Raw genomic sequence first — 12,995 nt, 5'->3', positions numbered from 1 at the left:
AGATCTTCCCTTTACATGGGAACAGTCCCCTAATGGGCTCCCCGGCCAGCACTTATCTATATGAACCATTTGTTTCCTCCCCAGGCTCTCAGCTTGCTCTGCCACATCAGCATGCACCTGATCGCAAGCAAAGTAAGTCTGATGGGTCCCAGCCTAGCACCCACTCATGAACACTCTGCATTTCTACTCTGCTCCTCACTGCCACACCATCAGGAAGCCCACCCCTGAGACAGCACAGGGCCACAACTGCTTCAAATGCTTGTACAAATGCAGACTCGTACATGCAGTTTGCCCTTCATTTTGGAGAGCCCCAGTAAACTTCTGCATGAGATATATTAAAACTTACAGTGGTTATGGCATGTTCAGGCAAGTGGCCACTGGGGCCAGGGCTCTGCCTGTGAAATCTATCACAAATGGACTGAAGGAGCACATTCCCCTGAGACACTGGTTCCAGTGGCAACTTGGGACATGTCTGCAGCAGCCTGGGGAGATCCTGCACGGTCCCATGAGGACATCACAGAGACAGTATCTCCTCTTCTGGCTCTTAAGCAGAGTCTCCCACAGCACTGAACACAGTACACGACCTCTCAGTTAAAGCAAGGACCAAATACATTTTAAAAGGCGTTTTTTTCCCTAGTCCTGGCAGTGAGGAAGTCAAATGCTGTTTTGCAAGTTGTCCTCAGTGTGAGACAGACATATACGTGTCCATAGGTACAGCCAGCCTGCGTCTGTACAGCCCTGTCCCTATCGCCTCCATAAGCACATACACAAATGTGCATCCCTCACTTTGTTGTTTACAGAATAGGGTGCCAGGGATCAACATCACCAGTTATTACCCTCCAGAGGCTGAAGCAGACACCACAGGCCTTTGCTTCCAAGTTTCTCTGTGCCCAGGGCCATAGGATGGTGAGTCCTGAGAATCATCAGTACGTCCAGTAGCTTAAATGGGACCCAAGCCAGCCGTCATCCAACCCAATGTAATCCATGATACTCTGAGTTCTCAGGCTCTCTTTCACTCCCTGGTCAGTTTAACGCAGCATCCTAGAGTCTCAGTATTGAACTCTGAATACCAGGAGTCTGTATGTCCCAAATTGCTAAGCCTGACTCCAAAAAAACAAGTGTTTGGAGGAGCATTTTTCAGACTGGTAATGTCTAAGCCCCATGAGGTCTTTGACTTGTTTCCAGAGTTTTCCCAGCAATGATAACGTCCCTAAATGCATTTCTTGTTAGCATCCTTTTATTACTTTTAAGTGAGAACTGAGACTTTCAAACAGACCTTGATTACCGTCGCTGGGGGTTTGCCACAGACACCTTAAAAGCCAAGCTTTGCACTAAAACCCCTGTGAATCACTCTGGTCCAGCCTCGCCAGCTGCTCTTCTACCCAAAATGTGCTTGCCCTTGAGAGAAGGATAGTAGAAGAAAGGAGGAAAGCTGGAAAACAGCCGTTTCTGGGACTACAAATTAAATCAGGAGGAACAGCCCCAAAAGCTTCTCCTAGCCTTGGTCACCACTGGCAGCTCCTTATGAAGCTCCCACCAAATTTGTCCAAGTGAGTTCCAGAGGAAGAGACACACTGCTTCTCCCTGGCTAGATTTTCTGCCAAGGCATGCTCAGCCATGGCCACTCAAGTCTGTTTAAACCTGGCCTGACACCCTCTCCTTTGCGTGGCTTTCTGGACACCGCCCTCTGCCTCTCGCTGCCCGCCCTAAATCACAAAGCCAGCAGCACCACTTGCAAGGTGCACGCCATGCCAGAGGCAGCGAAGCCGTGCTCCTCGCAGCCTCCCAGCCCCAGGCCTTCTGCCAACACCGACCCAACATGGGGCACGCAGGCAAAAGAGCTGCCGGAGGAATCCACGCCAAGCGGCACTGAGCACGACCTTTCTGCTTTACAATGGTAACCTGAATCCTAAATACTGGATTTCTAGGCATGCATTAAAGCCATGAGACAATGGAGACAGCGAGGCTGGGGCTGGCTGCAAGCCAGCTCCGCGCCGGCCCCGCCAGTGCCCGATGTTTCCCATTTCCTTCCCTTTTCACCCTGGCAGACAAACCAAGTCCCCCTAAGCCAGGAGGCAGGTGCGTGCACAAGCTCACCCGTGACTTGGGGACTGTGCATGACTCACTCCTCATGAAAGGTGGATGCCTGAGAAGACCCAGAGAGGTTGTTGCCTTCCTTTCTCACTCGCTCTCTCATACGAGCATTGCTTCTCTTTTAATTGGTTTCATTCATGGCGGCCCTTTGCTAAATGTAATTATGCCAGGCTCTCTCCATCTGTCTGCGTTCAGGAAGAGCCATCACTCTCAGTGTTTTTATTTTCGATCTTTATTTCTGCGTTAATCCCCCCTCTCTGCAGTTCACATGCACAACAATGTCCAAGACCTCCTGAGGACATACAGGCACCAAATGAAGAGCAAGATTTGTCCCTGGGTCTCTCCTGGCTGGAGGACATTTTTTCACAGGGAAAGTCCCATACCTCAGTCACCCTCTGTAACCACCTTCATCTCTCAACAATATCTGCACAAGCCAGTCCTTTTGCAGATACTCAAGAGCTGTCTAGAAGCCCAGACAAGAGGAGACAGATAACTTGATTTAGTCTGCACCCATAGACGCAGAGATATCCCTGCAATGTCTTCCCAAGCCTAGTACATAAAGGTAGCAAGGAGATGTCTGCTCAAGTTGACATGGATCGCTTTTCACATGAAGACAGTGTTCAATTCCACAAAAACTAATGTGCTAATTTTCCTACCCAGGAACGGGGTGAACACAGCTGAGCACAGGGATTAACAAATCTCAGCTCTGCAAGGGCAGCTCATAGCTGCATGGCTGAGGCTGCAAAGAGCCCAATGCACCCAGAAGCATTTTGCCCCTTGGGGTACATTACCCAAGGTCCTTACACCTTCCTCAGCCAGGGTAGGTAGATCTTGGGGGAAAACACAGTGCTAAAGGCGCTGTTGGTTTATCGAGAGACCAAACCCAGCAACGCAGACCCTGGGCAACCAAGCACCATCTGGTGACCGCCGGCTCCTGACACAATAGCCCATGTTGGCATGTTTATGATAGAGACCAGAGGCGGATTCCCATTATTCCCATCAGATCCTGTAATGTGGTTTCAGGAGAAGGACCACGAGAAGCAGATGGGATGGCAGAAGAGAAAAGAGCGCAGCGAGACAGACAGACAGGAGAGATTTATATGAAGCTAAAGCGCATACCCATAAACATGGGATAAGTAAATAGCATGTAAGTATGAAATTAAATGCGGGAAATCCATGGCATCTAGTAATCAGTCAAATATCTCCTTCACCTCTTTTTCAGTTTATCATTGGCATTTTAAAATGAGATATTTATGCCAATAAGTAACCCAGTTGTATATTGTAACCCTGCAAATATTGGCTGGGATCTGAGAGATTCGTCCCGACAGACAATTCATTTTTACAGTTATTTTTGGACTCCCAGCTTTCGTGGAACACCGGCTCTCTGTGTTGGATTTTATGCCCCTGAAATGTATTTACAATGCATGGCATCTGTATTGTGCATTACACACTTAAATCATTGCTTTTCATTCATCGCTTATAAAAAAAAATATTGCAATATCCTGAAGCTCCAAATACTCAAATTCAAAATATTACTGCTGCGTTTTCAGAGTAATACTATAAAATAATGTTGTGTTTTTAGATAAAGGAGGGAAAATTGATCATGAGGAACATGGATTCCCAAGATCTGAGAAGAAGGGGAGTTTGGATTTCACACCATGATAATTTAAAAAAAAAAAAAATAGAAATAAAAGCTGAAAACACCACAAAGGTTTATTTTCTAAACAAGAACATAGAAACATTTTGTCACTTAAACAAAGGGAGGAGGGCGGGGGAGGCTCCACATCCCTGGCTTGCTCTCTGCAACGGACAAATACTATCAGAAACAAAAAGCGTGGCATAGTTAGCAGGAGCGGAGCTCAGCGCTTTAGATTTAATGATATGTATTTAAGTTCCTTTTAGGGGAAGCCTTCTGCAATCGTTGGGGGGAAAAAAAAAAAAAAAAAATCATGGTTTTAAAGGCTTCTGTCATTGTTGCCTACGAGCCGAAGAGAAAGGCGCTTTCTTTGTCATCCGGGGGTTTATGGAAACACCTTAATGTGTCCTTTTCATAGGTGAAGCAAGGCGCACAAAGCAGCCGCGTGCCAACGCGTCCCCCCCGCCACCGGCAAAATAAATAAATGGAGGAACGCGGGGATGGCGGCCGTCATAATCCCCCAGCAAAGCGGCAGCGAGGATGGTCTGGCGGGGTAAATATCGCATGTCTCCTGCCAAACCCTGCATGGGCTATTGTCCCACCACCCCTTTTAGATGTCATTAAGGATTTTTCGCATACAACCAAATGAGCAGAGGGGACGAATGCGCTCACTCCTTCCCCACCAGTTGGAGAAGCCATGACGAGGCGGATGGGAGCTGGCGCAGGGAAAACACAGGGCAAATTAGAAAGTATGTTAATTCAATTAATATCACAGAGGGGCTGGCGGGCAGGGTGGGGGGAGGTGTGTGCGCAGATTTTCCGCCTGAGGAAGGAGGTGGCAGAGAAAGAACTGGGGCATGCCAGCTCCCGTTATTGTTCTGCCTTCATCGGTAATTAGCAAGATAAGGAGGGGACGGCATGAAGGAGGCAGCGTGGCGAGGACGAGGCAGTGCTGCACCCCACCTCATGCCCATGCGGCCATCTTACAGGAGGCGCTCGCCTCCCGCAAAATGGCCGCCGGGGCCCACGCTGCCTCAGGCCTGCGGCTGGCCTGCCCCAGCGGGCTCCCCTCCGCCCGGCCTGAGGTGGCTGGCACCCGGTGGCTGGGAGCGGCGGCAGCCATCCTGCAAGCCCACAGGGAAAGGGGGGGCCCTGGGAGCGAGGGAGTTGCCATGGCGGGCCGGAATGCACTCTTGAGGCCTGGCGAGCAGCCATCTTAGCCTGGGCCTTGTGGGCGGTGCCAGGGTGCTTGGTACACAGCACTTCCACAGCTTTCACCGCATCCCTCCTGACTGGAAAAATCATCGTCCGTTTCTCCTTCATGAGGTGGCACGCACTGCCAGGGCCTGCCCATGGCCATGGATGTGCCTGTGCCCTTGCCATCGCTTTCCCCTTGGATGCGAGTGGTGCAGGGGCAAAGGCAGGGTTAGTCCCATGCAGGCAGCCGCTTTTGGGGCACAACTGCCTGTCAGAGTGTGCCCCAGTGAGTCCTGTAAGCTGCTGCCGGGCACTGGGCTGGCCCTGGAAAACATGGACTGAACTGGTACAGCAATACAGGTCAGTGGTCCAAGAGCTAAAAGGGAAAATGTCGCTTGCCCAGCCATCAGAGCGCAAGTTACGGACAAATTCTGCCTTTCTCCCGGCCAAAACAAAATAAATCCCCAAGCAAAACTGCAGAGATACCAGTAATGAAGATACGAGCTTCCTAAATCTTAGTTTAACACAAATTTAAAACAAGGTCAGTTATAAAAGGAAAAAGCATGGTTACACAGACAACACGAACAAAGCTCCACCTGCATTTCCCGCTCCACAGGAGCTTTACAGAGGAAACATCAGTGTTGTTCAGCTCTCCAAACGAGCAATACCAAATACCAACAGAGGATCCCTCATCCTTGGTCCCGGGCTGTCCTCAGGACAGTTACAGCAATTACTGACATTAAAGCACTATTTGGGAAGAATTTCACATGTCTTTAGCCACAATGGGGCTACTTCACATGGTGCACACTGAAAATTTGGCATCTGCTCCAGCACTCTGCGGCGAACCAGAGCACAAGGGCGATTGCAACTGCATGCAGACAGAGCCGTGTTATACATCTCAGTTAGACAGTGAAACATAAGGGATGGCAGGCGAGCTGCTCCGCTCCGGGGTTGTCTACATGGAAAACCACACCATTATAATGACAGCACTATAGGTCAACTGTTACTGCTCCTCGCCACGGTGGTGCACATCTCCACTCCTAAACTTGTGTTCTCCAGTTTAGCTTAAACTGCTTCCAGCATGACATAACCAGCATACAGGAGAGTCCTGCCTTCTGCTAAAGTAAATATCCACGGAGGTTGTACACATACAGCTCCTTGCTTTAAAATTCACCCCTCAACTATACGTCTGTAGCAAGACCTGCCCTTCGGCTAACCTTTCTGTATTGCGCACACTTCTGGGCTGTTCACAGTGCCCGTGAAACACTATTACACTCTGCTTCCCTTGGGTGCTAATCCTGCTTGTCAACCCAAAGGCAGAAGCAGACGGTGGCTTGGCATTTTGATTACGTTGTGATCTGTTTGAACCTTCCAGACTCTTTTGATGTCTGTGCAAATTTGAGAGGGGTAGCCTTCATCCTTCACAATGAAACTCAGCTATCGCGTGGTGAAACATCTCGGGACTCCTATGTCCATAGCCATCGCTAGATTTGAAGGAGGGAGGGGAGTTATGGCTCCTCCAGGAAGAGTCTGAATTTCAGACTAACCAGTTCTGGCCCTGAGCGGAGGATACCATGGGGATAGCATGTTGCTCTTCAAACAAATGAATGCATGGGGAGTGTGCGCATGCACAGAGACACCATATTTATACAAATAGATGCATTCATAGGAAAATGCAAATAGCATCCTCTTCCGTCCCAGGCTCCCTTAGAGCTCCTGACATCCCAAGGTTTCTGAGGAGTACAACTGAGCTTCAGATCAAACATTAGCCCTGCGGGGGTTCCCTCAGGGAAGCAGCCATGCACTGGGGTCTTTTCCCCGCTTCCATGTGAGGTTTCCTGACCTGGCCTTCCTTGGGTGCTCTGTTCTGACACACGTACGACACACGCGGGTGCATGCAGAGCCTTGCTAAAAGGCGCTCTGGGAATTGAGGTCCCCTTCATCCTTTTTCTAAATCAATTGTCATAAACTAGCTTTGTTTTTATTTTTAACAAAGCAACAGAAATAATCTCCACGCACAGCCCCTGCCACTCCCACAGCCTCGTCCTTTGGCACAAGCTGCCCAGGGCCCCTCGAGGACACGGGCAGGGGAAGACATCAGGGTGAGAAAGACTGGGAGATGCTGCTTTCTGGTGTGCAGAAATACACTCCTCCTCTCTTGAGCCCACTCCTTGACAGGCAGCGAGGCAGTGGGATGGAAGGGGGCTGGATGGTGGGTAAGGCACTCCCAACCTCCCCAACCCAATCCCCAGCTGGCCCCTTCATCACCAGCCCACTGAGGTGCCCGCTTTTGACCCGCGTTTTACCTTGTGCTCTGCAAACCATGGTTTCTCTCGCTCTTTGGTACCAGCAAGAAGTGACCCCCGCAGCACCACTGCAGCAATCAGTGGGCTGATATGCAACTTGTGACAGCCTGAGCTCTGCCTGCCTGTGGCGCACCCTCCTCTCCAGCATAGCCAAGGACCCATCCCTCCTCCTCCTCCTTCTCTCATCCCACTCGCCCAGGTCCAGGATTCAGACATATGGAGACATTTCCTGATGAAACCTATCAGTGAGTGAGTGGCAGCTGAGCAGGTACTGAGCAAGACGTGGGGCCAGACAGCAGCCAGGGGGGAAGGCAGCGGGTGGAGGGAACGTGCCTCGGGAGGAATACTCACAAAGGGCTGCTTTCATTAATAAAACATTCCCCCCTCGGTCGCCTTTTGATTTGGGTGTAAGAATTAACCCCATCTGCCCAACAGCACGCTACCTACCAAGTCATCTCTGCTGAGGAAGGCCGTTTGACGTCTCTGCTCGATTGCTACGCTTCCCCCCGCCCGCATTTTTCAGCTCTCCAGACCCCCTCCAAACAGCTCACCAGCCTCATTGGCTCTGCCCTATTGAGGAGATCCTCTTCTCACAACATAGATTAGACCCAGTGAAAACAGGCTTAGTGAAAATGCTGTTTCGCTATTAATGCCCCCCCACACCTTCACACCCTCTCACACCCAGAAAGATTAGAACAAATCCCAGTCACCTTTTGCCCCTGCTAACTACTGCTCCAGTCTTTGCACTGCACGCCTTCTACCGCGAGTAGAGAGCTGGGCACAGGGTAGTACTTAAATATATATATACACACACATATATCTAGTCAGCAATGGAGATGTTCGGCCGCAGAACACAGATCTCCCTGCACAGCATCTCGCCTTGTCATGACACCCCAACCAGTCCCTCTCTGCTGTAATTGCAATGCCTGGTCCTTGGGCATCAGCAGAAAGTTGCAGCAAATCCTGCGTTGGTTTAAGCGCAATCTGTCCGTTCAAAATTGGGGGTGAGGGGTGTTGCTTTTACATCACTGAGACATTTCTATTCTCTTTCCATTTCAAGTAAAACTGAGATGCAGAGATGCCTTCAAACAGACAGCCCCTTCATTTTTCCAGAGGTGTGTTTTAATGAGTGACTCGCCTTCCAAAAAGGGGCCGGCAGAGGGGAAGGACGGCAGATTCTCCACACAAATTCAATAGCTGGTAGGTTGCCATGGGCTAAAGCATTTCTTTGCACACATGAAGGGAAGGGACTCTAGAGCACTAAGGGTTTTGCCTCCCATGAGTTATAGCTCTACCCTTCAAGAGCGGAATAAATGCTTTATCCCATTGCAGCCTGCGATGTATTCTACATAGATGGATTGATTTCCCCTATTGTTCTTAATAAATCCTGGCGCATGAAGAAACTCGCTGCACAGCCATTTTTCCTGCCTTGTTCTACCTTGCAGAAGTAATAAGGGTCAGATGTGACTGCAGTGGGAAGCAAAGGCCGTACGCGAGGCAGTACTTTGCTGGATGCAGTGGGTGTGTTTGCAGGGGCTCGGTGGGTGCAGACAAGCAACATCCTTTTCTCTATTTATTCCCCCTTCTAGTGTAAGATGAGGAAAAGGGGAACCACGGCTGGGTGCCGCAGCATTGGCGTGGCTCCGAGGGGAGCAGCCGCTCTACAAGCTGAGCCTGCACAAGCCCCACTGCTCTGCACAGGGAAAGGCAAGGCTCTGGCCCTCTCCAACCAGAGCTCTCACACTGTCTGATAAATACAGGGCTGAGCCCTGCACCGCTGTAGAGCCTCCCCAAGCACACTCTGTGCCCTGCCGTGCCCTGTCCCTGCCTGTGTCCCAGCTGAGAGGAGCCCACACTGCCAGCCCGGGGCTCCTCTGGTTTTTATAAACCAAAATAAAGCCCCAACACAACAAACCAGCCCCCCCTCCCAAGGACTACTGAATGCACAATTCAGACCCCCAGGTTGTTGTTGAAAGGCTCTCTCCCTCCCTACCGCCTTTTCTACTCACAAGGTTGACACCCATCCTCTTTCCCTGCTCCAGGAGGGTGTTTGCTGGCCACAGCTTCGTTGGTGCCCAGCAGGGAGGCACTGCTGGGCTCCAGGAAGCAGGTGGCTTTGCACGGACCTGCCTTGGCCACCCACCTCCAGCTCCATCCAGGCTCCCTGGATTATCGCTGCTGGCCTTCTCTAGTAGCAGGTAACAACTGGCCCCGTTTCAAAAGCCTGGCTGGGAAATTTGGCTGTGGGAGGGAGGGAGGGATCAGGTAAAAGAGCTGGTCTCCCATGCACGAGCTGGACTCGATCCTTCAGCAAGACTCCCAGGGACTCACCTCTCCTTGCTCAGGTGGAGACGTCCCAGCCCTTCCCAAGGCATCCCACTCCGCAAACTGGCAGTCATGTCTGATTAAGGAAAAGAGAATTTGTCTCAATTAGAAAGAGGCTCCCACATGCATGGACGGATGTCAAGTAATTACTGCATGTCACTCATGGCTGAAAAAAAAGACCTTAAATTTGGGACCGTGCAAACTCGCACACACAATTGCGAGTGAGTTACGGACCTTGGCATGCTTCAGAGCATACCTTGTGTGGATGCTTTCAAGCCCGTCCCCTCGGCTGAAATACACCCAGCCCCGTAAAATACACCCAGCCCTGTAAAATACAGCCAGACACGACCCCGTTCTCTAATAAGGAAATAAAGCTGAGCGGACCTGTGTTGCCAGAGCCCAGAGAGCAACACTGTCTCTTTAATTTTCTCCCTGGCTATCTCATCCTTTGCACAAACTCTTTCCTCCCCGTGGCTTCTTCCAGCCTGGTGGGCAAAGTGGGAAAACATCATTAGGGAGGAAAAATAATTTAGTTTGTTAATCAGTATCCAGTGGTGGGAAACAAGAAAGACAGAGAGCAGGGCTGGCGGTTAGGGCTTAGGAAGGGCCAGCACAAAGCCCACCATTCATGACATCTGGGGCTGGGATTCTCATTGAATTAAACAGACACAAAGAGCAGAGGCATTTCATGCTCTCTTCACAAGAATTATCATATCTCCCTGGCACTAGGAAACCTTCAGTACAGGAGAGGGGGAGAGAGAGAGAGAGAGGGGAAAGCGGGCAGGCTGGGTAGAAATATGGGGCAGGGTAGAGGAGGCTTTGTTCCAGGGTTGGATTTATGGATGGGATGTGGCGCGTTGCTTTGCGGGGAGAGACAGGGCCCTGGCGCGCTGGGTCTAATAAGAATCAGCAAATGTGAAACAGGGGGCCCCTGTGTACCATGAAGCAGGGAAACCCGCGTTTGACAAGCCAACAGAATAACCGCTCGCGTCTCAAGGCTGTGGAAGGATGCTGACGTTCGTACGAGATGTGTCGTCTTGTGTGTGTGTCAGCGAGGAGGGGGGAGAAGGGGAGCGGTGAGGAGTATAAACAAGAGACCAGGCAGCATCGTTCAGTCATGAAAATTAATTAGCTAATGTGCAAACCATGGCTGCCTCTTCCCACTGCCCTGCAAGCATTCCCCATAAAGCTACAGTGTGTGCGGAGCCTGTGACTGGGAATGACAGGGGCAGATTAGGCAGCTCCTTGGGACACAAGCCTGGCAGCAAGAAACCCACAACCTGTGCAAAAGAAGTGAGGAGGGGACGATTAGGGTCCCTGAGGAAGGGGCAGAGCCCAGGGACTGGGAGAAGGAGAAATGGGAGAGACTGTGCACCAAACTGAGACCACGCATCGTGTTGCTGCAGCAGCAACACAAATTGGGGTGAATCTCAAAAACCAGCCATTAAAGGGGTATGGTGGACAGCAAAATCATTCAGGGTTTAGACTGCAAGCTCTCTGGGGCAGGACCTGTCATCTCCTGCAGGCTCACACTGCGGAGGCCTGTCCTACTTGGTCTCTGGGCATCACCAGAGGATCTGCTTTAAATACTAATTGCTCCATGACCAAGACCTGTGAGCTGCTGGGAGCCTCCCTACAGCATTACCTGCGGGAAGAGGGGACAGATCTCTGACCTCACGTCCCTGGGGTAATTTGACCCCGTGCACTGGTGCCACAAGCGAATATTGCTACTCAGTGATGAAGACGAGAAACTCCTGACTGACTTCACGTGCCCCACCCCCGAGGTTTCAGATCCCGATACAATATTGTGCTTATTCTTTGCTGGGAACAACCACATGAGAATGAGGGTGCAGGTAGCAATTACCCAGGGGAAAAGGGCACAAAAAGGGAGTGAGGAGATGCAGAAAGCGATTAGTAGGGAAAAAATAAAGAGAGAAACCTCTTCGACATGGGATGTGCACAGTGAACAAGGAACGTGCTAGAAACAAAGGGATGCGAGGAGAGAGGAGAGGCTGGGATGGGCATCTCGGCAGGCATGTAGGTAAAAGTTGAAAAGGAAGCACTAATTAGCACCCAGACCATCACTTTCCATTAATAGCTTGTCACCGTTTCCTTGATGTTGCTGAGAGCAGGAAAGTTGGTATGTGTGATGCTTACCTGTCTCTATCTCATTAACAGAAGTCAGGGTGAGAACAGATGTTTATTGCCTGCATCCAGATAGACAGGCCCTTTGCTGAACTGAGATGCAGGAGAGACAGGAACAGTTATGAAAAAGATGCTTGTGAAACACAAGCCCATACCCACACGATGGAAACCCAAACATAGGACATTTAGATACCTGTGCCAATGCAGGAACAGCCCCAGGCAGGTATCAGGCTCCGGGAGTACACAAGGCAAAAATGCTAGGTCAAAAATTATAAGCCAGGGCAAGTACACTGCTGGCTGGGGGAAAATGCTCCGGTATCAGCACAGGGTATGTGCAAGGGGCCATGACTGCATTACACCCGGGAAAGTAAAACAAAAGACTGCTTACTCCCCCAGATAAATTTGCTCAACCACTCCACTAGAAAACAGACAACCAAATGTCTTCTCGAAAGCCAGAATGGAGGAAACCCCCCACCCCAGCAAACAAAGAAAAAAGAAAACAAAAAAAAAGCCATTTCAAGAAAAGATAAATCTGCATGGCATGTAATCACCTCCAAAGTAATTCTTGCAGCAGTTAAAAAAAAGAGATTAGATCTGCGTAATACACAAAGGCCTCTCCTTTCCCTCCAACATATGAAGCAGCTCCTGCTAGCAACACTGGAAAGAGGGAGTGTGCAAGGCACGGCAAGGCAAGGACGCCAATCAGCAAGTATCTGCGAGCTGGTAGCACACGTCTGCTGGTGCGATGACGGGAGCGCGTGTGCATGTGCACATTCCTAGGGACACCCTCGCTTTCACAAGCACACAAATTCACTACGCCAGGCGAAGGTTTCTGAAGAGCAGGAGCCCAAACCTCCCTAGGAGTGAATGAGGCAAAACCAAAGGCAAAGAAAACATCAAGGCTGGGGCTGAAGGAACAAAGGCTTCCCCCTCTCACCTTGGAGACATCTTCTTGGCCATTTAGCTCAGATCAAGTGTAGGCTCTGTTGACTCCCCCATCTATTCAAATGAGCACTTTCAATAGTCTGATAGGTCTTTTCTGCTCTGCGGCTTCTCTACCCCTGTATTTGCCATCCCCGACCAATGCAGTTAATGCCACACGCAGAAATACCGCCCTGAAGAGCCCTCGTTTAGATTGCGTGGTCAAGCACTTCAAAGTTAGGAAGTGTTCAATTTATGGCTGTCCGTGCAACCTCAATTCCACCTCACTGTGCAGCCACCCTGGCCAGGGAAATAGGGAGTGAGCTAAAAATAGGCTGTGACTGTGTCAGTACAGCCTCGTAAGGGCACGG

At 50.5% G+C, this 12,995-nt stretch overlaps 1 long non-coding RNA gene across 2 annotated transcripts in view; it reads right to left on the bottom strand.

Annotated features, from left to right (window-relative positions):
• The window catches only part of LOC122154565, a 41,221-nt gene that overhangs the window by 16,348 nt on the left and 11,878 nt on the right, over positions 1–12,995 (bottom strand). For both annotated transcript variants that reach the window (XR_006166604.1, XR_006166605.1), the window contains exon 3: positions 9,565–9,634. This is a non-coding gene — a long non-coding RNA (uncharacterized LOC122154565). The remainder of the gene's footprint in view (positions 1–9,564; positions 9,635–12,995) is intronic.

The sequence above is a fragment of the Tyto alba genome, unplaced genomic scaffold (assembly GCF_018691265.1).
Source record: "Tyto alba isolate M040663 unplaced genomic scaffold, T.alba_DEE_v4.0 Super-Scaffold_41, whole genome shotgun sequence".
Lineage (NCBI taxonomy): Eukaryota > Metazoa > Chordata > Aves > Strigiformes > Tytonidae > Tyto > Tyto alba.
Note: the sequence above shows the minus strand (reverse complement) of the source record. Positions and strands in the feature narration are given on the sequence as shown.